Below are 27,420 nucleotides of genomic sequence, written 5' to 3'. Positions count from 1 at the left end.
GCCAAGAATAATTGATTCATGTCTGCAAGACAATAACCTGAGGCTGTAGAAGGTTCCTCAGAATACAGCCTGCCCCACTAATTCAATCTCAAATCCAGGTAGGGATTCTCAAACACCTGCTGGTTCTCCTTGTGCCCCGTTTGCCATTTGTGAACAGACACATTGTTTGACAAATCAATTTGAATGTTTATTGATCTGTTTGCAGGTTTTTAATGGGTTGTTTCATTGTATTCCTTCCCAACCATGCAGTATCACAATATTGGTTTTCCTGCATGTGTTCTCATATAATCCTACTGAGTTCTCCTAGCCCTAGCATCTTTCCTGCAAAACTGAGTAGACAATTGTTTAGACAATCAGATCATTAAACATCATATACATCAGTCATCAATGAATCCTGTGTTTCAATTAAATCCTATCCTTCTGTTAGTTAAGTAGTTTTTAGTCATGTCAGTGACTGTCAGTCAGTTTGAATCAACAGCATTTCGTTTGGTAGGCATTTGTGTCAGCTTGTAATGACCAGACATAGTGGTTTACATATGATGGCTAACTTCATGGGAGCACAGTATAGAAATTAAGGAATTAATTAATTAATTAATTAATTATGGTAAATTCAGCCACAGAAGTTATTCACAGTGAAATTTGCAGCATCTCTGAAACCAATGCCAAGCAATGTCATCAAACCATCGCTAGCCTAATCATACAAGCCTAAACCGATCTACAGGCTAGTAACTTAAACACCCCACCTGAGATACCTTCTTGTACTCTGTTTTCTGTCTTCTACTCTTCCGAGACATGTATTTTCTGTGCCTTATCCTTCCTTAGTTCAGCAGTGGAATAGGCTGCCTAAGGAGGTGGTGAGCTCCCCCTCACTGGCAGTCTTCAAGCAAAGGTTGGATACACACTTTTCTTGGATGCTTTAGGATGCTTAAGGCTGATCCTGCATTGAGCAGGGGGTTGGACTAGATGGCCACTTCCAACTCTACGATTCTGTGATTCAAACCCATAAATATGGCACATCAATCCCATCCCTTCCCTGACTTTGCAGTAGGTTTATTTCCTGGACTTTTGATGCCAGTGGAGGCATCAGCAGCTGCGGTGTGCAAGCCCCCAACTCTCTACCACTGATAAGAAGGTGTATCACCAGCATGCTGCTACTGATGACGGTAGAGGCAGTAGCAGCAACCAGAATGGTGACATCAGCAGTGGCGGCGTGTGAGCTCCTGACCCTCCACTGCTTATAAAATGGCATTTGGGCCTGCTCCCTGGGTGCTGTTGCTGATAGCCTGGCAGGTAGCTCGGCAGCACTTCCTTCATTCTTCTGCTCACCTCTGCCAGCTTGGCCAGGCCCCCTCTATCTATAGCATGGCCGGGCCCCCTCTCATGCCTTGCCTCATACCACTATCTCCAGTAGCCTTCTCATCCTCCTCCCTCCTTGTTCATTTGCTCAGGTACCAGGGGAGGCGTTGTGGGGATTGAGGAGGATGGAGGAGGTGGCAGCCATGGCTCAGCAGCCAAGGGTGCATATGCTGCAATAGCTTCCAAACCGGGCCCTGCAGACTCTCAAAAGTTAATGAGTTATGGGGTTGGGGTATCCTAGTTCTGTATCTTGGGTGGCTATATTTTGGGGAGATTGGGATGATGACATTTTACTTGGATCCTAATATGTTCTCTATAATACACTTTCCCCCCCGAACAGAATGGTATGATGTATATGGTTCTCTGTGCCTTCATTTAATGCCAACAACAACAATGCCAACAAGTAGGTAAGGCTGACAGTGACTGGATGAAACTTCATAGATGATTGGAGATTTGAACCCAAGCCTTCCAAGTTCATTCTGCCCCTCAGAACAACTTCAGTGTGGGGCTTTGCTCAGTGGATTGGTTTGCCAGACTGTGGGTGAGTCTGGAGAATTCCTGCTAATACAGGCGATCTCCAGACAGCAGAGGTCAGTTCCACTGGAGAAGATGGACTCTATGGCATTCCATCCCACTGACGTCCCTAACCCCCACCCCAAATATCTAGATATTCCACAGCCAAAACTGGCAGCCTAGACGTGAATGTCCAGAAGGACACCACAGAGTTGGTAACAGGACAAAACAGAGCAGCCAAGATAATTAAGGGGGAAGGCTGAAGAAACTTGGATTATACAGTCTGGGGGGTGTGTGAAGGGAGCTATGATAGGCCAGGAGGCAAACTAGGGCTTTTGTGTAAGAGATTCACATATATATGCAAGAATCTGATTCTCACATCAATTTATCATCCTATTTCCCCTGCTCTTCTGGACAATAAATTCAAGACAAGGCAACAGATGCTTTTCCTTTCACCCTTCATTTCCCCTCACGCTCCTTATGTACACCCCCTGACTCAATTTGGCAACTACCAAAGGTGGCATTTGTATATTACAACATGGCTTCATGTTTTTGTTTTCATTGCATTTAAATTTTTATCTCAATATCTTCTTAGAACAAAGGTGGTTTTGTTTGAGAGTCTCTATATATCTTTTCCCCCCTTTATAACTGAGTGATGTATCAAATCAGGTCACCAGTATACATTAGGCCAGTTAGTTCCCAAAATAATCACTCTGGTGACATGTCTGACCCTTCATCTGTAGAAGATGCTTTGTACATTATAGGCCCAACACATGTACTGATTTGGGTAACAGGTACCTCAATGAAACTTGTCCTGGCTTCAAGTTTCCAAGTCCGTTGGTCTTCTCATGATCAGGGAATTTCCCTGTTGATTACAACTTGTCAGGGTCTAGAGCATACAATTAGTGGCTTTGCAAACTGGCTGATCTACTAAGGCATTTTTACTCACCATCAGCTAGGGAAAAGCAACCCCAGCTGTTCTGAAGGCATTTTCTGGGCTTCACCTTGCTAGGTCCTAATTGTTCCAAAACCCCTCAGGGAAACAAGCCAGCTAAAGCAATGGTATAAACACATGGAGGAACTGTCTGAGCATATGTTTCCTCCCCATTTTCAGCAACATTTGAAAAACAGTGTCACGGATGATCAGGAAGAAGTGTTCAAGTGGTCACTTCTCGCATTTAGATGCCATGTTCACAAGCCTGCAATTACTCAAAGAGTGGGAGTGTACTTGTGCCTGTCCTCCATCCTTGTAAGTTCAGTCAACACATGGGAGAGTTGTCTGTACAGATTTAGCAAGGGAAAATCAACAAAATTGATGATGTCTAACAATTGTATTCCAACAAATCACATGATGGATACCTCATTTTCGAAGGACTTCTTCAGTTACTATGTATAGATAAAGAAAAATAAACTCAGTAATTATGGACAAAAACACAAAGACCATAATCTATTTAGCAGCATTCCTTATAGGAACTAATTTTACTTTCCAATAAATATTAAAAGTTCTTCACATTCACATCTGCAAAATACATGACAATTACATTATTAACATATACTTTGGCTCCCAATCAGAAATAGTCCAAAATATTTGAAATACTCAAAAAAACTAACCTCATTTTGACTTTATATACATTGTGTGATTGATACATTTGGTTAGAATAAAACTCTTAGCCATCATCAGTTTAGTTGATTTTCTCTTGGATTTTGACTGACGGGTAGCCTTTGCTTCGACTACAGATCTTAGCAAGAGAAGGCAAGTTGGCCCATAAATGCAAAAAAGAAGAGAAAAACCAACTCAAATGGCACTCCAAATAAAGAATCCTTGAATGTCTTTGTTATATTCCTGTGTTCTATTATGTTCATATATTATAGTTAAATCAAAAAGCCAAAAAATAATCCAGATGCTTACCCACTTTCAAACACCAATCTTTCCTCAGTGGCCTGTTCCTTTATATAGCTTCACCTTCCAATGAGAACAGATCAAACCATTTAAATTCTTGAATATATCTATGTATTAATTCCTAGTATACTCTGGTCATAGGCTCTTGCATAGTAATGGGGATCCGAGTCATTAGAACCAAGGACCTCCAACTAGAAAGGACAATTAATACAAGAGCAAAAATAAATCAAGTTTTTGAAGTTATTAAAAACCTCTTTTTCAAAGTACATCCTTAAATGTAGCATGACTATAATATTTATGATGACCAAACTGCTATTTAAATTAGTCTGTGCTGCTTTCTCCCATATTAGAGAGAAGTAACAGAAATGACATAAGAGGGCCAAAGGCAATTTAGGCTTCATGTATAATAATGTTCTTATTGGAAGGGAGAGAAAATTGCCTCTGGCCAACTGATGCCATAATACGCACCATGAATGAACCTGTATCAATGGGTTACTAGCATTATTATACCTGGCTCTATAATGAGGCTCTCAGGCATACTGTTCGTTTGTTTTGGAGGGAGACAACCTACATTTTTGCCTTCCTGGTGTCAGCCTCCTTCTTGACTCATTACAGCCTATGCTGTCTCAACTGCCTTGTGGTACAACTTTACTTGAACCTGGAAGCTACAGCATCAAAATCTTGTTTCTTCACAGCCTAAGGCCCCTTTAACATCATAGGAAGCTATGCATGTATTATAAGGGTTTCTGAACTCTCAGTGGATTACTAACTTCCATCACTTTTGGTGCGCTGGCCAAAGGCAACCAAAGCAGTTGCAGTGAAAAATGGTTATATATATATATATGTGTGTGTGCGTGTGTATTTAAAAAAAAACTCTTATTTTTCAGAAGTCTTACTGCCCATTGAAGACAACGATTCAAATATTAATCTTAAGAATATCAAATATGAAAATTCACCATGACAATTGTCTACCCCTAATATTTATAATATTGGCATATACTGATATCATTAAACACAAATGTTCCTTCAAGTGTTCTGTTAAATGGTTCTTACAAAAAGGGAGATGCAAGAGTGCCCTAAGAAGCCCTTGGTTTTGTACTGGAAATAAATTACATACTTTGTTGTATGGAGCAACATTTACACAATCAGAATTCATGTCTTTAAAGATTTCACTTCTCCATGCAGTGAGATAAAAATATACCTCATGCTGTGCTTTAACTTGGAACATTAGTTATTCACTTAATCTCTCTAATTAGCTCTGATATCTGTGTGTGTGTGGGGGGGTAGATTCATATTTATGACTCAGTGGTTCCTTGTATTTGTACTACATTTAAAAAAAAATATTTCACAGAGCTAGTAGCACAGTTTTCTTTCCATATTTTCCAATTACAGTAAAAGTACCTTTAATTAAAGACTGCTTTTTAATAGCAGTGATTGGTCAAATTCATGCAACATCACTTGAATATATTAATGAGCTATTAGAGAGGAACACAATTTATGTTTTTGGTTCTTTTAAAAATATATTGATTGGATTAATTATACTTGTTTCTAAATATATTCACTGGAGTAATAAACTACAATAATTCTTTTTCAACATTAAATACATTTCCAACACTGTTACTCAAAGAGGCAGTCTCTGGTTCTAATTTAAAAGAAGGGAAATTGTGTGGAGAACTATTTAACTATTTTTTCTCATGCCATTTTCCCTAAGTAACCATTCCAATCTCCATTTACTCCTGCTGGTAAAAATTATAGATACTCATTTTTTTCCAGTGCAAGTAAAAGCAATGGTGTGTGTGCATATTAATTTTTAGCAGAAAAACAGAATAAGAGAGAAGAACTGATTAGTACTTTCACTGTACTCTAGTCATTCCTAAATTACTGCCCCTGAATGCATTACAATTGTGGAAAATTCATGGAACTGTACATAACATATAGTTACTGAATTATTCCATTTATTTTTAATGTCCATTGGTTTCTGAGATACATTTTTCTACTTGTAATTTTTACTGCCATTGTACTCCTCACCCATTTAATAACTCTCACAAGGGATCCTCCTGGTGAAATTATAGATAGACTAGAGATAAAGCCCATTGTATTTTGTAATACAATGGGTGCTAGCATGCCGGCTGCTGCCCCCGGCCCCCTTGCAGCCCTCCAGGCGGCCCCCCCACCCTGCTGCCCCCACCGACTTCCCCGCCGAGGCCCCTGCTCCTTTTCCCGTTCCGAAGCCTCTCCCCCTGCTCCCTCCCCCCCCCGAGGCCCTGGCTTTGGTGCGGGGAAAGGGGCAGGGCCACTGCGTCTTTGACATGGCGGTCCTGCTCCTTTCTTAGCGCTGAAGCCTCTTGCCCCAGCCCTCTTACCTCCAAGTCCGGGACGGACCAAGGGGCCAATCAGGAGCCGCATGCTGCGTGGCTCCCGATTGGCCCCTTGGCCCTGGAATGACACTCGGAGGGGCCAATCGGGAGCTGCAAAGCAGCTCCCGATTGTCCCCTTTGAGTTTTTATCCTGGGCCTGCCCCGCCCCTTTCTCCACCCACTTATCCCTTACTGCTTTATTCCTACTGCGGGAGCAGTTTACAGATAGGGAAACATTTTCTGTGTTGTATACACATATGCCATCCTGTGGATATGGGGAGATATAAATAACTTTTCCTTAAAATAAAAGTGAAAGATCAAAATATGAGACTACATACTCAGCTTTGTACTATTGGAGTACTTATTCATGGAGAGATTCAAGAAGTGCAAAGCCCTCTTCAATCTGATAATTCTTTCTTAATATATCCTAATATGTGAACATTCTCATTCACTACTAAGATTTCCTGGGAGAAATAAAATAAATTACTGGAGATAATGTACCAGAAGATCCAGTGGTAATATGATTAGGAAGTCTGAAAAGACAGAGTGGAGAAAAAAATGTGAACAGAAATTAGGCTTGAATCAGTTTAGTACTACAAATATATAGACAGCATGTAATTACAAGCAAGCAAACATGCACACAGTGAATATGAGAGTAACTGTGACATGCCACTGCTGGTGAAGGTATCTTTATTAATTAGAAAGGGCAGGAAAGGCCAGACTGTAATCATTTCTCTGGGCCACATACACACCTACCTGCAACCTTGCTGCTCTCATCCAATGCACATAATCTCATGAGTCATGGGGGAGGGGCAGATATTTTATTTAAGAAACTAGAGATAAAGCCCATTGTACCCAGGGAAACAATGGGTGCTAGGGTGCACACCTGCACTGAGGCCTTCCTGGGGGCTCACTACATGGCAAAAGTTCCCACCCACCCCTGGACTCTTGAGGTCCTGCCTCCAAACCTTAAGGAACATTCCTGAACAGCCTCCAGATATGGTCTGAAAATCTCCTGGAACTGGTGGTCATATGCAGGCTATAGAGATCAGTTCCCCACCGAAGAATGAGTGTTTTGGAGGGGAGACTCTGCATAGCAACTCATCACCAGGCTCCTGGAGATGAAAGGGCTTGCTTGGGAGGGGGGAACTCTGTGTCACTGTGCCCCAGACAGGTTGCAGGATGCAAATCTCTAGTTGGGATCTGGGGATTTGCTAGAATGGCAGGTTATTTCCAGGCAATAGAGATCAGTCCCCCTGGAAAAAAGGGTGACTTCGGGAGGGGGGTCCTTATGGCTCTAGATCCCATGGAGCTGCAGGAATGCCAGGCTCCAGGTGGGAAACAAAGAGAAATGCTATGTGGAACTAATTGATAATAACAATAAACATCCAATAATTCATATGCTTGTCACAGTTTCTTCCTTCAATGAAGATGTTTAATTGATAGCAACATTTGCTTGAAGAACTGAAAACCTTTCAGTCTGTTCTTCAGATCAATATCAAAGCAAATCTAAAACAGTTGTATGTTACAAACAAAAATGAAAATATTGGCTGTCAAAGAACTTACAAAGGATTTCCTAATGTCTGCCTCTATGTCTCTATGTCTCAACATGCTTACCATTGAAAATGACCTGAAATATTCTTCAGTCTTTGAGAAACCTCAAAAGTGGGATCTACAAGTGCAAGCTGGAGGCTAGCATCCCTGCCACTGTTCAGGGATGCCAGCCTCCAGGTGGGCTCTCCACTCACATGAAAGCTCCTCTCCAGACAGCAAAGATCACAACCTCTCGAAGAAAGAGCTGCTTGGGACGGGGATGGGTGGCTCTGTAGAACTCTCTTCTGAACACAAATAAGCACACAGAGAAAGAGAAAACACAGAATACAAAAGCATTCCTCCTTGCCAATAGCAAGAAGGTTTAGATTTAATAGAAAAGAATCCCATAACCAGACAATGAGCAAGTTAAAAAAAAGACTTACAACATCCTCCTGCAACAGCTTCTTCTGCCTGTGCTCTGGCTACATCTCTTTAAGGCAATGGCAATTTGTACAGCTTGGTATAGTGGTTAAGAGCAACACTTCTATTTGGTTAGCTGGATTTGATTCCCTGCTCCTCCACATGCTTGGTGACCTTGGGCTAGCGGGGTGACCTTGAGCTAGTCATAGTCCTGTTAGAAACTGTTCTCACAGAGCAGTTTCTTTCAGAGCTCTCTCAGCCTCAACTACCTCACGGGGTTTCTGTTGTGGGAAGAGGAAAGGCCAGCTATTATAAGCCACCACGAGTCTCCTTTCGGCAGAAAAAAGCAGGGTATAAAAACTAACTATTCTTCAACTGGGAAGGTACTACTAAGAAACACTGTCTCCCCCTCCACATGTCCCCATGGCTTCATGGTGCTTCATTATCACTTCAGCCATTGTCCAAAATTTATCAAACTATTAAAGCAAAAAGCAAGCCAACACCACCACCAAGACTATACCACAGGTCGGACACATGGGAAAAGATGAAAATCAACAAAAGGGAAAAATCAATTTAAAGATAAAGGCTCTGAAAGATAAAGGATAAGCACTTCCCAACCTATGAACAAGATTTAAACCACAAACTACGAAGCCAAACAAAAAAGAGAAGATCCAATGGAAACCTGATAAACCTGATTAAAAACTAGCAGTAAAAATCAGAACTATTATATTATCATAAGAGCTCTTCCCTGACCACAATTTAACACAGCTGGATCTGGAAATCAAACCTGTAGTTATACTCTTTTGACCAAGGTGCATGCAAATCTCTAACAGGCTCTGGTTATATCTAAAGAGTAGTCTCCAAAGACTGTTGACACAAAGGTAATGACATACTTATTTGAATAATATTGAAGCTAATACTACCAGGCAATGCTTTCATGCTTGCACAGCACCCATACTGAGTGGTGCTGTCCCCCCTGCCCAATGTCATAAAGCCCCCATGGTTCAAATTCCAGTCTTATCTGCTGTTCTTCACCTACTATTCCTAAAAATATCACAGCAAAGTAGCTCATCAGTACCAATGGTTTTTATCACCACTGCAGTCTCCCTTAGCAAATGTCAGTAGGAAAACATGTCCATAAATTGAAAGATAAAGATTAGTTCTTTTTTTAGAAATATAGTTTTAAATACAAAGGAATGTTCTTTCTTATCATGTTTTTGCCACATTTACAATCTTTTTTCAAGGCATGCTCAAACATCTGCTGTCTCGACTTGTTCAGTCTTACATGTTGCACAAGTAGGGAGCCAGTTCTTCAGCGGGGTGTTCACTTTTCTTTGAGGTGCCCAATGCTGTCTGTTGAACAGTTCCTCATATGCACTGTGGTACAATGAAGTACTCTGCATTGCACCATGCTATATGTGAGATAAACAGAGGTTGCACCTCAGCAACCTCTGGCACCACTGTAGAATGGGAAGTGCCACTACAGTTTGACTTGCAGGCTGGCCTGCTGGGTTGTAGGATGACTTTCACACATATTCTTTTGGCAAACAGGCCACAGCTTTATTTAACAACATGTGTTGGCTAGCAAGGGGAGAGGGAACCTGTTACCTTAACTGGATCATATGACCCACCAACCCTGTCAGTGTCCTGGGAACCCATCCCAGTCCCCAGCTGAGGCCATGGGTTCCCCTTGCCACTGGATATCCATCCAGTTGAATGACTCATGGGGTTCTCCAAAAGGCATAAACCTCCTTCTGCCCACCCCATTTCCTAATTTCTACTGGAGCTGCTCTTTGGGTCAGCCCACCAGAATCTACAGCCTCTTCACAAGACTCCTTCTCTGGGGAGTAATTTTATCCCCATCCTTACTCCCCTCCCTTATCCAGACTACATCCCCTTGCCCTTCCACAGCTGCAACAAATTCTCAAATACCAATTTAACATTTATAAGACTAATAATGCACATATCCATATCCTTTATTCCATAACCTATTAACTTTGCTTTACCCAACAGTATAACAGGGTGGGTGGGAAGCTGCTTTGCTTAGCAGCTGTGGGAGAAGAGGCCTCCACCATGCACGTGTCGCCTTATACAGGTGCCTTGTACCCATGGTTCTTCCCAACCCGTGCAAAGTGCATGTGCCCCACCCACGCTCCTCCTTGATGCTCTGCCATGGAGTATCTTCTCCCTCATCCCTACCCGCCACAGCATCAATGGTGGCTGCGGTTATTCACAGCCGCTCTTTGGTAAGCCCTCCACACTTCCTTCTACCAGTGCTGCAGTTTGGCAGGTCTTTTGATTTCTCCCACAGATGTCAGAGCTGCAGCTGATTGCTAAGCAGCTGCTAACACTGACCAATATGAGGCTTAGCACATGGGCAGTCATGGCAGCTAGCCATGGTATGCTTGACTGCCAAGTCTCCTGCAAATTGTGTGGAATCCCTTGTTTTTTCTAACATCTTTTAACATTAAAAAAATTGTTTCACAAAGTTTCACTTTCTTGTGTGGTAAATAATACTTTTTATACGTGACAGAGTATAATGTGGATTCTGACGTTCCAGACTGACCGTATCTCTGTTAAATTCCCATTTTTGTTTGCTTGCCATTTCATGATTTGCCATGCCAAATGTAATAAATGAATGAACCTTACTTTTTTAAAAAGCCCACCTTTCTCTTTTAGATTTCCTTGTAAAGCCAGAAGACAGAAGGAGGATTGAGTTTGGGTCCCTTAGGATGTTTTACTGTTGTAATGGAATTAATAGACCTGACCAAATGAATGATTCATGGATGCAGGAGTACTTTGAGAAAGCTCCCAGCTGGCTTCAGCTCAGACCAGGAACTTTATGCAATTACAAGGCTTAGGTTTTCTTTTGGATCAAGAACAAAGAGGAAAAGAAAAAGAATATTTTGTAGATCTGTATTATATAACTCATGAAGCAGATAGACTATAATTAACAGCAACAAACCTTAAAATAAAAAGCTTATATACAAACTATAAAATTATATGTAGGAAAATATATGCAAACTATAAACTGGATCCAGGTTCACTGTTTTGCATCATGAAGATAGCTGTAGAACTGGTAGGTATAGCTCAATCCTATGCAAGTTTATTCAGGAAAAAATAAATATATAAACAAATCTCTTTTATTTAATAGAACTTGCTTCTAAGTACTTCTTCTGCAATCGTAAACGCGCTTTTTCAGGAAAAAAGTATGAAAGTGAGCCAGTGTACGAGTGGAATGGGATGAGATGCTCTTGAATGTTTTTGGCATGAATTTTATTACTGTATACAAGTCCTGACTGCCTGGCTTTCTCTCTGTATGACTCCTTCACCTCTGAGGAAAAAGTCTTGATATAATTTGGCCAGGCAGATGATCACACTTTTAGCTCATCTACATTGGGTTTAGGCTTTTTTTGCCTTTAACATATATAGTGGGCATCCTATCCCCCAAAAGGGCCAGCAGTCTGGAAGTCTAAGGATAGTTCATTAAACTTCAAAGGGACTCCAGAAGACAGCTCAAAAACAGTTGAGCAGTTACTCAGCTGTTTTTATGGCTTTCACAGGGAACAGAAAGCATTCTGCTTCATCCACAAACCACCAAGAACACATATTCTTCCTATTTCCCTGTCCAAACAAGATAACTTTCTCAGCATCTTAAGACTCACAATGTTTTTCTCATCTTTACCAATCATTTCTGCACTGGGAACTTCACTGTCCCAGTTCTGCTCCCATGTGGGAGCACAATTCCAAGGTGGACAAGGTGCACCAGGCCAAATGTTCCCCTGTGCAGGAGCAGGAAGAGGTGAGGCAACCTGCCCTGGCTCAGATTCCAGCTTGCAGACCAGCGCACTCCGGTGCACAAATGGTCTTACTTAACTTTTTAAAAGATCCTTTATTACTTCATGCAGTGTTTTAAGTATACTGGATTTGGCCAAGCATGTATTTCTGATATGTTTTGCTTCTGTATTCAATCCAAGCAAGCAAATCTAAAAGTGAGGAGCTGAAGAGAAGCATACATTTATCTGATAACACAAAGTAACAGAAAGTAAAAAGACAGAAGAAAATTAGGAAACTATCCCAGAAAAACTGACAATTTCTGCAATTCCATTGATTTCAAAAGTGCAAGTTAAGCATGCCCTTAATTTGACCCATAGATTTAAATGTGTTTTTTAAATGATTATTCTTTGGTTAGAGCATTCCTTACCTTAAAGGGCACAATTTAGGCAGCTACGTTATTAGTGATGACCTTGGGTTTCAACATGGGTGCTGACTGAGTAGTAAAAGACTATGCTATATGATTCAACATGAAATTCAAATTACATGTTTGTATTATATAAATTACGTAAATTGTACAAATTCAAATAATCATGGCCGAATTCTCCCAAGTACAGCCTTCTATGCGTGTAATAGTTATCAGACTGGGGAAAATGTAGATGTGCTGGATATGAGTACGTTGGTATATTTCACATATATCTATGTCGGGTTTCATTTATAAACATTTAGTGCCAAGGCATTCAGTAGTACAATTGTACCATTCAGATTCCTGAAGCCCCTGGCTAACCATAATACAAATGACTCAACTTAACTTGGCAGTCTTTATTACTTACATTTTCACTCTGTAACACCACTGCACTCCACTTCATCCTACTGTTTAAATTACTCAGAAAGGAAATCAGAAATAGAGGACTGTCACAAAAATGCCAATATCAATATTGTCAAGACCAAATTAGTGTCCTCTAACAATTACATCTGACTGTCAAAGCAATTCAAGCATTTTAAGCAAACCAAGTTACTCAGAAAAAAATGCCCTTGACTTTTTTCCAGAATCTGAGACTGAGAAACTTTAAACCATTGTGATGCAGGCATTATCTGAGACATTTGACCCATGAAAGGTACTTGCAAATGGCTTCCTTTGCTTCAAAGGTCCACAGAAGCAATTAAGCATAAACAGATGCAGGAATGAATAAAAATATGCTTGTTAAATATATTTTAAATCTTCATGTATAATATGCACTGCAAATTATGGCATACTTGATTCAAATTGGTAATTTACAAGGGCATTTTATATTGGCAATAAACTATTTTCTTTTCAAGCTTTTTAGTAATAGCCCTAGAGTTTTGGATGTGGCTGCTAGAGGATTTCTGATTCTCTGTGTTATTTTTTCCCCTGGTTCTAAGCTTTTATTGGATAATTGTAACAACTGTTTTAGGCAGCCTTGGTGGCCCAGGTCGGCTTCTTCTTCACCGTCACTGGCTTCTGGTTGCAAAAAATTGTGCTCGCGCAATGCAAGGCAACCATGTGCAGGTCCTTATGGTAATTGTTCTTGCAGATGGTGCAGCAGATGCTGCTGAGTGTGGTTCACATGTTTTTGTTGATGGTGATCTTCTCATAGGAGGTGGCTGGCTTCCACTGGCCTGTGCGTTTCTTGAGGACCACAATGATTCCCTTTAGCAACAGGTTCCACCTGGAAAGTCTTGTAATGGATCAGCCCATTGTAGTGGAAAGAGTTGTAAGCTTTAATTTTGTTGGGTTCTGTGCTGTAGGTTTGCTTGTTCTTTTTGTTATGGAAACTTGAGCAGTTGCACATAATCATCCCTTGCATATAAGCAGACATCTTTCAGGGACCACTTGCTGCTACCATTGCTGGGAATGGGAAAAATCCTCCCTGCTATTTTAAAGAACTGTGACAGGTAGAGCTCAGCCTATCAGAGCAGTAGAAGCTCTACTGGGGAAAATTAAGTCTTGATAGTGAAAGTGGTTTGGCAGAATATGAGAATAACATTTTAAGAATATATTATTTTAAGAATAAGTGAGGTTTTGAAGACTGAAAGTCAGCAATTTGAGGGTTTGTTTTGAAAAAAAAATCTGAGGGAATATAAGATCTTTGGTCAAATTTCCTTGATGAGGGAACTAATGACTGAAGAGTTACAGTAGGTCAGCAGAATCTTGTGGACCTGGTATGTAACTAACAGTTAGTAAACTGCTGTGCTGACTGTTTTCCTGAGACATATACTGTGGAAAACCTAACTCCCAACAGTTCTTTAGTGTTAATATTGACGTCAAGTTGTATTTTTCTAAATAAACTTCATTCTTGTTCATTTTAAAAATCAGACTGTTTTGTATCTGCCAGTTTTACCTCACAGCCAAACTAAACATTATGACAACAACAGGGTTAAACCATGGCCATTGATAGCATCCTAGAAAAGAATTTGAATGTTTAAAAAAATGTTGGAGGGGTGCATGGTGACCAGGTGATCTTGTTTTCAGGTGCCATAAGAGCCCATGACTGATTGGGTATTTGAAAAGATATAAGTGAAACTATCTCAACTATTCCCCCTAATTTTAATGTCAAATTGTTCTCTTGAATGGCATCAGCAGTCATGGGTTGAAGCACTGGCTGCCATAACATCTGATTTAGCACTCAGTTATCAGTCCAGCCTTAGTGGGGTTAGCCTCAGACCCAGCTCTCTCTCTCTTAAAATTTTGTGCAGTGGGCATTAATTAAAGGAGGACATGGGAGGAGGTGGGATTAGTGAAGGGACTTGAGATGCAGACATGCTCGGGTACCCTCCAACCTCCGTCCCATCCCTCCACTAGGGTGGAGGCAAAGGTGAACAACCCACCTCTGACACTGATGCTGAGCAATGCCAGGTTGATAAATAATACCTACATACTGCAAAACTATTTTGCTAGTAACAGTGTGGACCTGGCATGTGTGATAGAGACCTAGGTCATGGAGGCTGAGCCAGTTGCCGTCAAAGCACTAGTCCCTGCCACATACTCTGTCCTCCATAAGTCTCGGGCTGCATGGTAGGGAGGAGGGGTGGTAATCCTAACCCATGAAGATTTCACCTTTAGGGCTCTTCCCGTACTGTCAATTCCAGGAATTGAGTGTGTAGGCCTCGGTTGGGACTCAACTGATTGTGTGACCATCTGGTCGGTGTACCTCCAGATGCCCTGCCAGCCAGGCTGGATGAGGTAGTGGCCTGGACTCTACAGTTATCCAGACTCTTAATTCTGGGGGACTTTAATGTCTATGATGAGATGCCACCCTCTAGAAAGGGGCTGGATCTGGTGTCAGCCATGGCAACAGAAGGGCTCTCACAGTTTGTTGTTGGTCCTACCAATCAGGCAGGCCACAACATGGACCTCATTTTCAGCACAGGTTTGAATATGGATCTGGTTTCATCTGAGGCCATGCCATGGTCAGACCACTATGCCCTAAATGCCCTCCTTAGTTGGGTGTCGAGCAGATTTTAGCTCACCCATGGAGACTTATGGATCCAACTGGATACCGGAACACTATGTGGGACCCAATGCCTCTTGCCACTTTTCTAAATGGCCTCAACCAGGGCCAGAGCTTTATCTATCCTGGCCCCCACCTGGTGGAATGAGCTCCCAGAGGAAATCAGGGCCCTGTTGGAACTTGAAAAGTTCTGCAGGGCCTGAAATGGGAGCTCATTCACCAGGCATTTGGTTGAGGTTGACATGAACCACTGCTTCTCAAGGGCCCTCCCCCTGAGCCTCCCTCCTATGGCACCCACCATAATTCTGCCCAACCCACTGGGCTATCAGTAGGGGTTACTTTAATGTTTAATTTTTTTACTATTCCATCTTGCTTGTTTCACTTCATTTATTATTGTTAAACTAAGTTATCAGTATTGTTTCTGTTCTGTTTTATGTGAACTACTCTGAGCCTTCAGGGAGGGTTAATAATAAATACACAAACAAAGAAATAGTTGTATTATGTATTATGATGGTCTTGTACATAGTTGAACAAGTGTATTATGAAATAAAGGAAGAAATCTTGTATGGAACGGTAGCTGGCCCTTGCCTTGGAAATCCATCTCAAGGTTCTTTTAATGTGAGTTGGTCAATTGATTTGGTTGAGCTAATGTTCTGTCAGTTCTGTCACTTATTTTCATAAGTTGTTAGATTGTTTTTAACTGATATGTATATTTAGACTGTATTATTAGTTGGTCTTTATTTTTGGGGGAATTATTTATGTAAACAAACTTGAGCTTGCTTTAGACAAAGAAAGAAATATGCCAGTAAATAAATAAATATTCACTTGCAAATAAATCTCTGACTATTACCATTCTCACAAACCCCATTAGCTTTAGATAGCTATCCTGATGTCTAGTCATGATAAACTCCTTGTTGTTATTATTATTGGATTTCTAGCCCGCCACTCCCCTAAGACTCGCGGCAGGTGACAACATGTAAACCCCCCATAAAACCCCTAATACATAAAAATACCTAAAAACAATCCCCAACCCACCCCAGCTGATGGTGGAGGAACTATCTGGGAAACCAGGGGTCACTGCTGATGTAGGGGGGGGGGCAATCTAAAAAGGGGAGGCGCCGGCCTCAACTATAAGCCTGGCAGAAGAGCTCCATTTTGCAGGCCCTGTGGAAGGATGTTGTTGAAGTTAATTGTATCCAAATGAGGTATGCTCAAATATCTGCCACTTTACTGCCACTTCTGCTCATATTCTATCTACCATGGTGAAAGGGCAACCAGTGTAGGCAGAAAACTGCTCAGGTGCTCAAAGAAACAGACTAATTGAAGATATCAGAAACCAACTGCCAGCTGATGAAGAATCAGTTGGGAGTCAAATTCTCTTGCTTCTGGAGCTTTCCCCCCATATACTGCATAATTCATTTCCTGCAGGTGGGGAATAACAAGACCCCAGCTGATTGTGGAACTCAGTTTGAAGTTGTGGTCTTCTGAACTCTAATTCTGGAAACTTTGGGGAGGTGATTAGAAGCTCACCTGATTTATCTTCTTTTCTTCCCTTCTTTCTAAGCTGCCAGCTTAGAGTGCAAAGGAACTCTCATTTTGAGATGGGAAAGGGGAAGAAACAATTAGCTTCTTTCCTTGTTTCCACCCCCACTGTTGACTTTGGATACAGATAATATTTTATCTTTTTTTGTTTATAACTTTCATTAGCCACCTTTCTCCCTGGTGGAACTCATTGTGACTTATAATACAAATATAAAATAATTATAAAAACACAATTGAATCAATATGAAAAAAATAAATGTCATGATTTTTAAACCCTCCAATTTATTTATTTATTTATTTATTTATTTATTTATTTATTTATTTATTTATTTATTTATTTATTTATTAATTATCATACTTCTATACCGCCCTCCCCGGAGGCTCAGGGTGGTTTACATTATAACAGAGAACCATACATAAAACAGTCTGTAGAACATGTACATCAATAACCAACAATTGCAACCAAACACAACACAGTATCACAATAAACAATCATAATACAAACAGGTCCAGGGCTTGTTGATTAAAACTGCCAAGAAATAAAAAGTACAGAAAAACTGCAGAGCAGATTTATTGGATTGCAGAGAAAAGCAGAGAAATAGCACTTTATCTTCCACCTTGTACAACAGAAAATTTTTAAAAATATTGCTGAGAGAAGATTGGACAGAAATAATTATCCCCTGTATTTTGCAATGGGAAGATCAAAAACATTGCTTCTTTTCCGCCAAATCTTGGAGTGAAAGGAAGAGAAAGAGTATTTTCCTTCTCTCCCCTTTGCAATGGGAATATCAGAAGCCAATCCCTCCCCATCTCCACATTCACTGTGTAGCATTCACTGGGAGCCAGAGCAAAGGCAGGAAACAGAGAGCAGGAAAGCTACAAGCCGTTCCCACTCTGTGTGTATCTTAAAACTTTAAATGGCCATCTGAAACAGCTGAATCATGCCAAATTGCAATTTGGGCATTTTGGACAGCCATGATTCAGCCATACAAACAAATGATGGTTTGTGATTCAGACCATTTTTATCTGTGCCCAAATCAAGCCTGATTTGGGTACTTTTTGGCTGGAACAGTCCAAAATGCTCATGCCTAGTAGCTATCTTTTGCCTCATAATTACAGTTCCTTGGATTCAATTACTATGTAACAGCTCCTTGGAAAAGACTATCAAGAGTAAGGAAGTAATGTGCATTCAGGAGTCAGTATTTGAAAAAAAAACATTCTCATGAGGATTTCCTAATGAAACTGAGTTCCATGAAGCAGCTTGACAAATCCTGAAGGAGATAGAATCATAAATCTCTTATTTCTCACCTGGTGCAACAGATAAATTGTCATATTTTGTAGACAGCCCATTTACCATACTCATCAAAAAGATCTCACTCACCCAGTTGCTCTTGCCTTCATCGACAGTCACTGAATTTTTCAAGTTTCACTACGTAGGCTAATTGCTATAAAGATCACTGAAATTATTGCTGTCGTTCTTTAAGAAATATTGTTGTTATACACTTGATAGTTACAATACAATATTTATTACTGTCTTTCAGTACTGATTATATCACCTGTCTTTAAGGAAAGCCTGAATCTGATCAAAGGAAAGAGATAAAGAATGCCACAGACCCTATCAGTAGATCGTATACTGAAGAAACTAAGAGGTGACTTATATTTCTTCTCTGGTTTAATGAGGCTTGGTTTTAGATTGCTCTTATGTCAACTTTATTATCTGACTGAGGATAATCAGTCCTGGTAAAGATGAATGTGTGAACAAGTTCATGGCTATTTATCCAGAAATCTCACAGAGTCCCAAAAGATCAAGCAACATATGTTCACAAATACACTCACCCCACACAATCCAGTGTTAATATGGTTGGCTTCATGTCTGTTCTTTGCTTCATTGGATAGGTTGATTCTGGGGATCATGTTGCAGCTTCAACTGTAACTGTATGGTCTTGGTTGCTTAAATTTGGGCCAACTTGCATTTACCTTTCCCTACCTGTATCCACTTGGAAGATATTTCTTCAACCTGTGCTGAACATTGATTCAGATTTTTCATTATTACAGGAATGAACTTTTGTGGTTTGCCTCATTTTAAGTGCAATGGTCCACAGCAGCGGCTTTAAAAACTTTGATCAAGGAACACATAGAACCTTTAGCCCCCTTAACCCAAAAAGTAATTTGTTGATCATGTAGAGTATGGTACCATCAACCTACAGATAAAACCTGGCAACTTTGTTCCAGCTTTCATAATGTACTCCTGCAGTATCAGTACTTGTTAAGTGCCTGGTTCTAGCCAGGGATTGGTTATGAGATGATGACTGAATGTGACTCAAGAGAGAGAGAGAGAGAGAGGAGAAGAAAAGTTGTATTGATTGACAAGATTTGTGTCATATGATCAGCATCATTTTATTATTTATTATTCATTCATTTATTTGATTTCTTGACCGCCACTCCCAGACCAAGCTGGCTCATAGTAGTTTACTATAAAACCCCAATAAAACATAGAATAAAAGATCCAATGGCAGCATAAAGTCCTCTACAGCCCCCCTCTCAACACACCGAATTAGGCCAAAGCACTCCACACACCATCTACTGACCTTGGGAAGGCAAAACTCTAGCCTTTGATGTACAAGGGCATTCTGAGGAAGGACCTAAGATCTTGTGCTTCGATGCCAAAATTGTAGATTGAGAAGGTTTGCATTCCAATGCTAGTATGGAAACATTGCCTAATATGCAATGATTGGACAATAGCAACTTTTAAGTTATAGCTTAGATCATGGAAATAAATTCTAAATGTGTATCCAAGGAAAATAATTTGAAAATTTAAAGGACTTGCCTCTTTTCTCAATATGTCCAATGATGCTATAATCATAGTTACTATTATACATTAATAAGAGTTCTCAAACTGAATTTACAGAGATAGCTGCTGTGTTGAATGTCCATTGTTTCCCAGGATATGTTATTTAAACCTTGTTTTTTTTTAATAGCCAGATTACACAGAAGCATTTTAAATGAGGGAACACAATATAATAACAAGAATGTTGATAACAGTAACATGATTTCCTATTTATGTTTTATTTGTGCCATATATTTGTCAGGTCTTTGCCACATCTTGATTTTGAGCAAATGCAGAGTTATGTGAAAAATGTTAACCAGCAAAGACCTAAGGGGAGAGGGGGCTGCTTGGGGGGGGGGAATGCACCCCTGCAAATTTGCCAGCGGGACAATGAGACTGAATCAAAGGCTATTTCAGTAATCAGCCCTATACATTTTTATCAGTAGTTAACTTGATTTGGTGGGTGAAGGGGCTTTACCGCTAGTTAGCATGCAGAAGGTTGCAATAGTTTTTTCCCTCTTAAGTGCTTCTGCTACTGCGAGTGCATTTTTATTGTTAATTATTATTAATTTTCATCAACATTTTAGGCAAAAAAGTGGATACGATTAGTTAGTATGGTTGAACTTGGCACACATTTAGGCACTTAAATCAGTCCTAAGAATGCTGACATATCACTGACATCAGGGTAGCTGAGAAGTAAATCAAAAAAGTTTTATGTTTCAAACAAAAATGAAAACATTGGTTGGCAAAGAACTTACAGTGAGTTTCTCAATTACTGGCTCTATGTCAGCTTTTCTCAATTTTTTTACGATTGAGAAACCCCTGAAATATTCTTCAGGCTTCAAGAAACCCCAGAAATGCAATCTCCAGTTTCCAGCTTGTAGCCCGGCATTCCTGATACTATTAAGGGATGCCAGCCTCAGATGAGACCTGGAAAACCCCCAGAATGGAAGCTCCTCTCCAGACTGCATAGATCTGGGTTTAAACTTCAAGTACAATGATATAGGCTAGATATCAAGAAAAAAATTTTCACAGTCAAAAAATTTTCACAGCCTCCAGATGAGACCTGGAAAACCTCCAAAATGGAAGCTCCTCTCCAGACTGCAGAGATCTGGGTTTAAACTTCAAGTACAACGATATAGGCTAGATATCAAGAAAAATTTTTCACAGTGAGAGTAGTTCAGCAGTGGAATAGGCTGCCTAAGGAGGTGGTGAGCTCCCCCTCACTGGCAGTCTTCAAGCAAAGTTGGATACACACTTTTCTTGGATGCTTTAGGATGCTTTGGGTTGATCCTGCGTTGAGGAGGGGGTTGGACTAGATGGCCTGTGTGGCCCCTTCCAACTCTATGATTCTATGATTCTATGATTAGTTCTCCTGGAGGAAAGAGCAGCTTGGGATAGGGGCTGTGTGTCATTCCCCCCCCCCCACGCACACACACAGGAATAAAAAGTATTTGTTTCTTTTCTTTTTGAAATTGCAAACTTTATTGACCACATAATCACCTCTCTATGTAGGAAATAACTGTCTTCCTTCTTGGACTGCTCTAAGAAGCCATGGGCTACAAGGTCCAAAGTTAAATGAAAATAATCCCATAACAGTCAGTGAGCAAGTCAAAAAAGTCTTACACCTGCAACAGCTTATTCTGCCTGTGCTCCAGCTGCATCTCTTTAAGGTAACGGCAATTTGTACAGCTTGGTGTAGTGATTAAGAGCAGCGGTTTCCAATGTGGTAAGCTGGATTTGATTCCCTGCTCCTCCACATGCTGGGTGACCTTGGGCTAGTCACAGTGAGCAGGATTGCAATGATCCCTTTAATGCTATTCATACAACTTCATAAGACACAAATACTTTGGTCAGCATGTCTATCCGCTTTATACATAAGGACTAGGAATAAAGCCCATTTTATTGTTAAATAAAATGGGTGCTAGCGGGCAGTCCGTAGGAAAGCCTTCGCAGGGTGAAGGCTTCCCGGGGATCTGGGCCGCGACCAGGGCTGTTCTCCCGGGGCATCTTCGCTGGAGGGGGCTTGGGGCATCGAGGAGAAGGCAGAGAGCGATCTGTTGATGGCTGGGCGCGGCTGCGGCTTCCCCCAGCCGCAGGAGTGGACTCGGGGGATGGTCAGGATGGCAAGGCCGGGCCAGCGGCGGGGAGAAGGCAGGGACTCACCTTCGCAAGCCGGAGCATGGCTGCCTGAGTGAGCGGCGGGCAGCGGCTCGACGGCGGCCTTGCAGTGGCGTCTGGCAGCAGGAGGACGTGAGAAGGCAGGCCATGGGCTGTTGGGGCGGCTCGGCACTGGCGTCCTCCTATCGGCAGCCATGTTGCAGCGCGGGCCGCAGCTGATGTTGGTCCTCGTCGTGTCGGCAGCTTTGCGCGCCTCCCAATTGGACACTTGGCCCTGGAGTGCCACTCGGAGGAGCGAATCAGGAGCTGCTTTGCGGCTCCTGATTCGCTCCTCCGAGTTTTTATCCAGGACACAGCCCGCGGGCGGTTTAAAGATATGTGTACTTTGGAATCTAGCCCAGTATTTGTCCTTGCACATAAGCAGAGTTTTAGAATACTGTATAAATTAAAGTAACCAATTCCTCCCCCCCTGCATACAACTCACACCTTAACTGCATTTCCCCCCTCTCTTACACACAGTATTGTTTTCTAGTTGTTGTTGACTTGCAGTGGGGCATTTTATGGCTGCAATCTGGTGTGACACAAGTGTTCTGGCTTTTTAAATGGCTGCAGCTTTATTCAACAAATAAAAAAGTTGGCACCAATAAGAAGAGAGCTCGACCTAGCAGTCAGCTGACTGGTCCCTCAATCCCACACTCTGAGAGGAGCCCTGGAGTTCATCCTATTCCCAACCTGGAACTAGGATCTCCTTGCCTCTCAGAATCCTATTCTAACAGGAAAGAGATGAGCCAAAGGGCACCAACCTTCTGGTCCCCTGGCCAATGGATGTTGTTAAGCCTACCCAGCCGGGTGGCTTCCCCTTGGTGTGCCACCTTTTAAGAAGTCCCACCATGCTTCCAGGGACTCCTGTACACAAACAGGGCCCCTGCCAACAGGCTCCTTCTCATGGCAAACCCCCACAGCTGTGATGAAGTTCAGATACAAAACCGAACAATCATAAGAACAGGATGGGAGGGAAGATGTCTGCCAAAGAACCAGGGGTAGAGAAGCCGAGGCCAAACACGCAGCACCCTATATAGGGGTGGCTCAGCCACCCACCCCCACCAGGCTGACGTAGCATGTTGCTGTCGAGCCTGTGCTTGCCTCGGCAAACAGCTGCACCTACCGTCGTAGCCACCCCCCTGCCGCCTCAATACACGGCTTTCGTGAGTCTTGGCCCCGCTATTGTACTAGGTGGGCTTTTTTAACCCCTTTTTTCAGAGCAACAAAAAAGAGGTCTGAAAAAGAAATAGCAAAAACTCAAATACCAATGATTTGAAATAATGCTCATTGCATGGGAGGAAAAAAGACTAAGAAGCCTTGATGGAGCAAAATCCCAGCATAGAAAAGCCCCAAGAATTTTTATGCTTAGACAGTCTACTTTCTGAACTCCAGCATTACTTTTTGTGTAATGTAGGCATTCCTTTGATCCCTGCTTAGATGCTTTTGTCATCTAACAGATGGCTGGTAAGTTAATGTTTCCCTAGTGTATACTTTGCTGTAGAATATGTGCATATTACAAGCTAAAAACTAATCAGGCCCAGAAGTTTTGGACATATGTGTGCATGGCTAATGTGACACACTTCTGACAATCTGAATTGTGTTTGATGTTCAGATAATTTTCTAGTCTGTAAAAATAAAAGAAATGTCTTTAAGATGCTTTAGTACATATACTGGGAGGGGTTCCACAAGGGTTGCTTGTCTATTGTAATGCAATGATATTAATTTTTTTGAAATATCAGTGCAGTAATATGGGTGGTTAAATCTTAGCTTTTGGCATTACAAAAGATGGTAAGGCTTTCCCATATTTTCTGCATGTTTATATGGTCAACTGTAAGAGTAAACCATGGCTATTGATGTTGAGTGTAGGCAGAGTTCTTGTTTCCTCTCCCCACTTCTTCTCCATCAGCCCTTTCACTAGCGTTTTCACTCCTTCCCACTGCTTTCTCTTGCTTTTCCTGCCCTCTTCCAGAATGTTCAATCCCTTTTTGTCCCCCCACACCTGCCTTTTTGCTTGCTCTACTTCCTTTCTCTGGGCACTTCCATCAGCATGTTCCTTTTTTGCTGTAGTTGTAAGTGGCCTCTTAATGTCATTGATGACTTAATGAAATTTTATGAGATCTCATGCAATATTCTATGTTTGGAGACAAATTAAAGCACCTTTTTCAGTTCCTGGATTTTTGAGCAAACATGAGGAGTGTCCTAGAACTATAGCAAAATACACCTATGTGTGGATGGCCTCACTGTACGGATTCTTGATCCACATTTTGAAGTCACTATAAAAAGTATGCATCAGGCCAGTTACTGATGCTGACTGTTTTCCTTCTATTGTGTATCTAATGATTTATCAGACATTACACTTCAGATACGGATGACATGCTAAAAGGAAAGGAAGGAGCCTAAACTCCTAACTGCTTCTTTCCAGATAGAATTAATTGGCCATGAATGTGTTAGTAGTTGAGGCTTGAAGTGGGATGAGACTAGAGCACAGGTACATATTATCTTAATGAACAATGATGTGCGAAACAAATCATAGCCTTGTCAACAAGATAATAGTGAATTATATACTGTTCATGGTTGAAAGGCAATGTGACAAGCAGACAGGATGTAGTTTTGTAAAAGCTGCCAATTGACATTTATATTTGAAAAGTGCAAAATAAGGGAAGTTGAAATGTATTCATTAAGCAGCAAAGCATAAAAAACCATGAGTTCAGAGCAGTGTTCAAGAATCTGGAATCCTTTTTGAGTGTAGGGCAAGCTCAAGTGCCTCCTAAGTTAGGTGTGCAGTCACTGTAACAGTCAATTTTCTCTGTCTTTGCCATATATATGTTTAACGTTAATAGAATTCACTTGAACCCATAAGGGATAAGATACATTGATTTGAATAAACACAGTAACTAATAACTACTATATTTGAGGGGGGGGTTGGCTTGATATTTTGCATAGACATCCTAGTAATTTATTCACATTAGAGATTTTAAAGAAAATCTTTAGTCAACTCTTCACGTCAGGAGAAGACGTGAGTTGAAGAGAATTATTTGCTCAATATGGCTAGTACTGATTAGAACAGTTTAGAGGAGTCCTTAAAATGCTACATTATAAAGCATCCCTGAGATCTATCAATAGAATTTAAACCTCACCAATTTTAGAAAACAAATAATAAAAATGGATGTCTCATGGTCCAAACTTAGGTGAAAGAAAGTTCAACAGAGAAGGAGGAGGTATATTTGTTGTGATGCAATGACACATAAAATCTGCTACATGTATGAGCTCTGAGTTTGCTGTAAGGTTTTTGAGAAACTAAAAAAGCTACACAAATTCATCATGGTTGTCCTCATTACAATAGGTAGCTCAGCATTCATATTCTTACACAGTTAACACCATATGTAAAACTGGGAACTGGGAGAGATTAGGAAGGTGGTTGAAATCTGTATGTGTACATCTCCTTAAAGGAAGACATAGCAATTATAATCACGCAAGCATCAAAGTGATTGTCAGTGCACACCTAAGCAGAGTTACAACCTTTAAGGATAATTACGTCAATGGAGTGTATGCTTCTTCATTGTTCTTATCTTCTAAACATGACCCATGTATAATTAGGGATGCTGAGAACTTTTTGGTGAACGTGTTTATCAAACAATCACACCATGACCCATAATTAGTTGAGTCTTGGATCTCCTCACCTCACTACTGTATAATTTGAGCAGCTTGCTGAACCATCTTATAGCTGCCACTCTGTACCACAGCAACTGTACCACTTTATACAACAGCAGTTTAATTTCCTTCTGTCTTACATATACATGTACTCCTGTTCAGTAGGTCAAATCAATTCTCCCATTGGTTCATGGATGGTTGGGTAAGATAATTAAACAACAACCATGGGGGGGGGGTCCTGTGTTAAAATACACATTTATGGAATAAAACATAATTTGCATTTAAATATCATACAAATGTAAATCTAGGCATGAAAGAAACAAAAGTCTGTGACAAAATAGGGTGAATGACCATGGTCTTTCTGACTATGTACAGAAACAAAAGGAATGGGGGAATATAGTACATTTATAATTTCTGCCTGGAAATGATGTCACATGCATGCTTCAATGCCTATGAGTCCCACAAATCTATATGATGAGAGATGGATGAAATTCCAGGCTTCTGCCTAGAAATGATGTCACAGCATCAGTGATGCCACCTTCCAAAACTCCATCACTGAGAAGCTTCTCATTGTTGCCACCAATGGGCTGGCAAACATAGAAATACCTCTGCAACCCACCTTGAATGAAGGGTTGTGGGAAGGAAGCAATGGAGAAGGGAGAGAGACAGAGAGTGTCCTGAGAGGAAATCTAAATGAGCTCTCCAGATCAAGACTAACACTTAATCACTAAATCACAGTGGTGGTTCACTTTACCAGCTGCGTGATTAATTGCCCAGTTGGTACAAACTTAGCTACTTGCAAACCAGTTTGAGTCATGTTTTAATGGGAACTGACAGGAAAGTCAGCATATTGATTTAGAATGGGATTTTGTTTGTTTGACAGATGCATGCTTTCTGTTACAATAAAATGATATTTATATTATTTTTAATGTGGCAAGCAGTTTTGGAACCCAATTCTTTTGTCTGAAAAGCATCATAAACATGTAGTGAATAAATATACTCAAGTGGGAAGACAGCAGCCTTCATAGAACTGTGTAGTGATTAAAAATGTATCCTAGGTGTAAACTGCATGGAGCTTTTATTCCAATCCCAGGTCGATTCAGTCCCTGCCCTCTACACAGAATGCGATTTCTGTTTAGATTTGGGGCGATTTAAATTTTCCTTCTGCAGCAAGAAGGATTGATCTGGAGTGACCCTACCTTTATTGTGCAATATCTTAGAGTGCTTTTAATGCTCAATATTTTTCAAATCCGGATTGGGAAACCAAGCTCCATGGTAGAGAACCTCTGATAGGCTACACCTGGTCATGTGACAAGCTTGCCTTAAAGGAGAAGCCCCTAATTTCTCTCAACTTCTGCCGGTCCTGGATTTTTCCTCCCTCCTCTGCCTTTTTCGATCTTCTCCCCCACCCCTCCAAGAAAAGAAAGAGGCTCCCTGCCTGGCTCCTCTTCCCCCACCTTCAAGAAAAGAAAGAAAGAAGCTTGGCTCCCCCCCCCCTTCTGAACTACCCTAACCACATGCAGAACACTTTCCTGTTTCAATGGGGAGGGGGGGAGAGGAAGATCCGAGTTCAAAGCGACCTGAATTCAGCAGGATTGACAATGGAATAAAGAAAGTAAGTGCAGACTCTGCCCTAGAAACATGCAGGCTAGTGAGGGCAGTGCAAAGTGTATGAGAATTTCCACAGTGCTCCTCCAGCTAGACTTGCTGTGCAGTTCTAATTAGTGAACTTGTTAGTATTCATGCTGTTTGCGACTGCACTGTAGGTTAGGTAGTTGTACATCATATAATAATTATTTAGCCAGTCATTTAATTGGTATCCCACCTTTTGGTCTGAATTATGTATGCTGATAACAAATACTTGTATCTGTGCCTTCTAGGTACCAGAAACAGCTGTTATAGATGAGAACA

General features: G+C 41.1%; 2 long non-coding RNA genes and 1 pseudogene across 2 annotated transcripts; 2 read left to right on the top strand and 1 right to left on the bottom strand.

Annotated features, from left to right (window-relative positions):
* LOC143840690 (uncharacterized) lies at positions 1 to 27,420 on the top strand. Its single transcript, XR_013232321.1, has 3 exons — positions 1 to 98; positions 18,410 to 18,517; positions 27,390 to 27,420. It is a non-coding gene; the product is annotated as an uncharacterized LOC143840690 (long non-coding RNA).
* LOC143840691 (uncharacterized) lies at positions 1,723 to 4,868 on the top strand. Its single transcript, XR_013232322.1, has 3 exons — positions 1,723 to 1,763; positions 2,984 to 3,118; positions 4,657 to 4,868. It is a non-coding gene; the product is annotated as an uncharacterized LOC143840691 (long non-coding RNA).
* On the bottom strand, positions 13,286 to 13,694 carry LOC143840687 (large ribosomal subunit protein eL28 pseudogene; annotated as a pseudogene).

This window comes from Paroedura picta, chromosome 6, assembly GCF_049243985.1.
Source record: "Paroedura picta isolate Pp20150507F chromosome 6, Ppicta_v3.0, whole genome shotgun sequence".
Classification (NCBI taxonomy): Eukaryota; Metazoa; Chordata; class Lepidosauria; order Squamata; family Gekkonidae; genus Paroedura; species Paroedura picta.
This window is presented reverse-complemented; position numbering and strand designations above follow the sequence as displayed.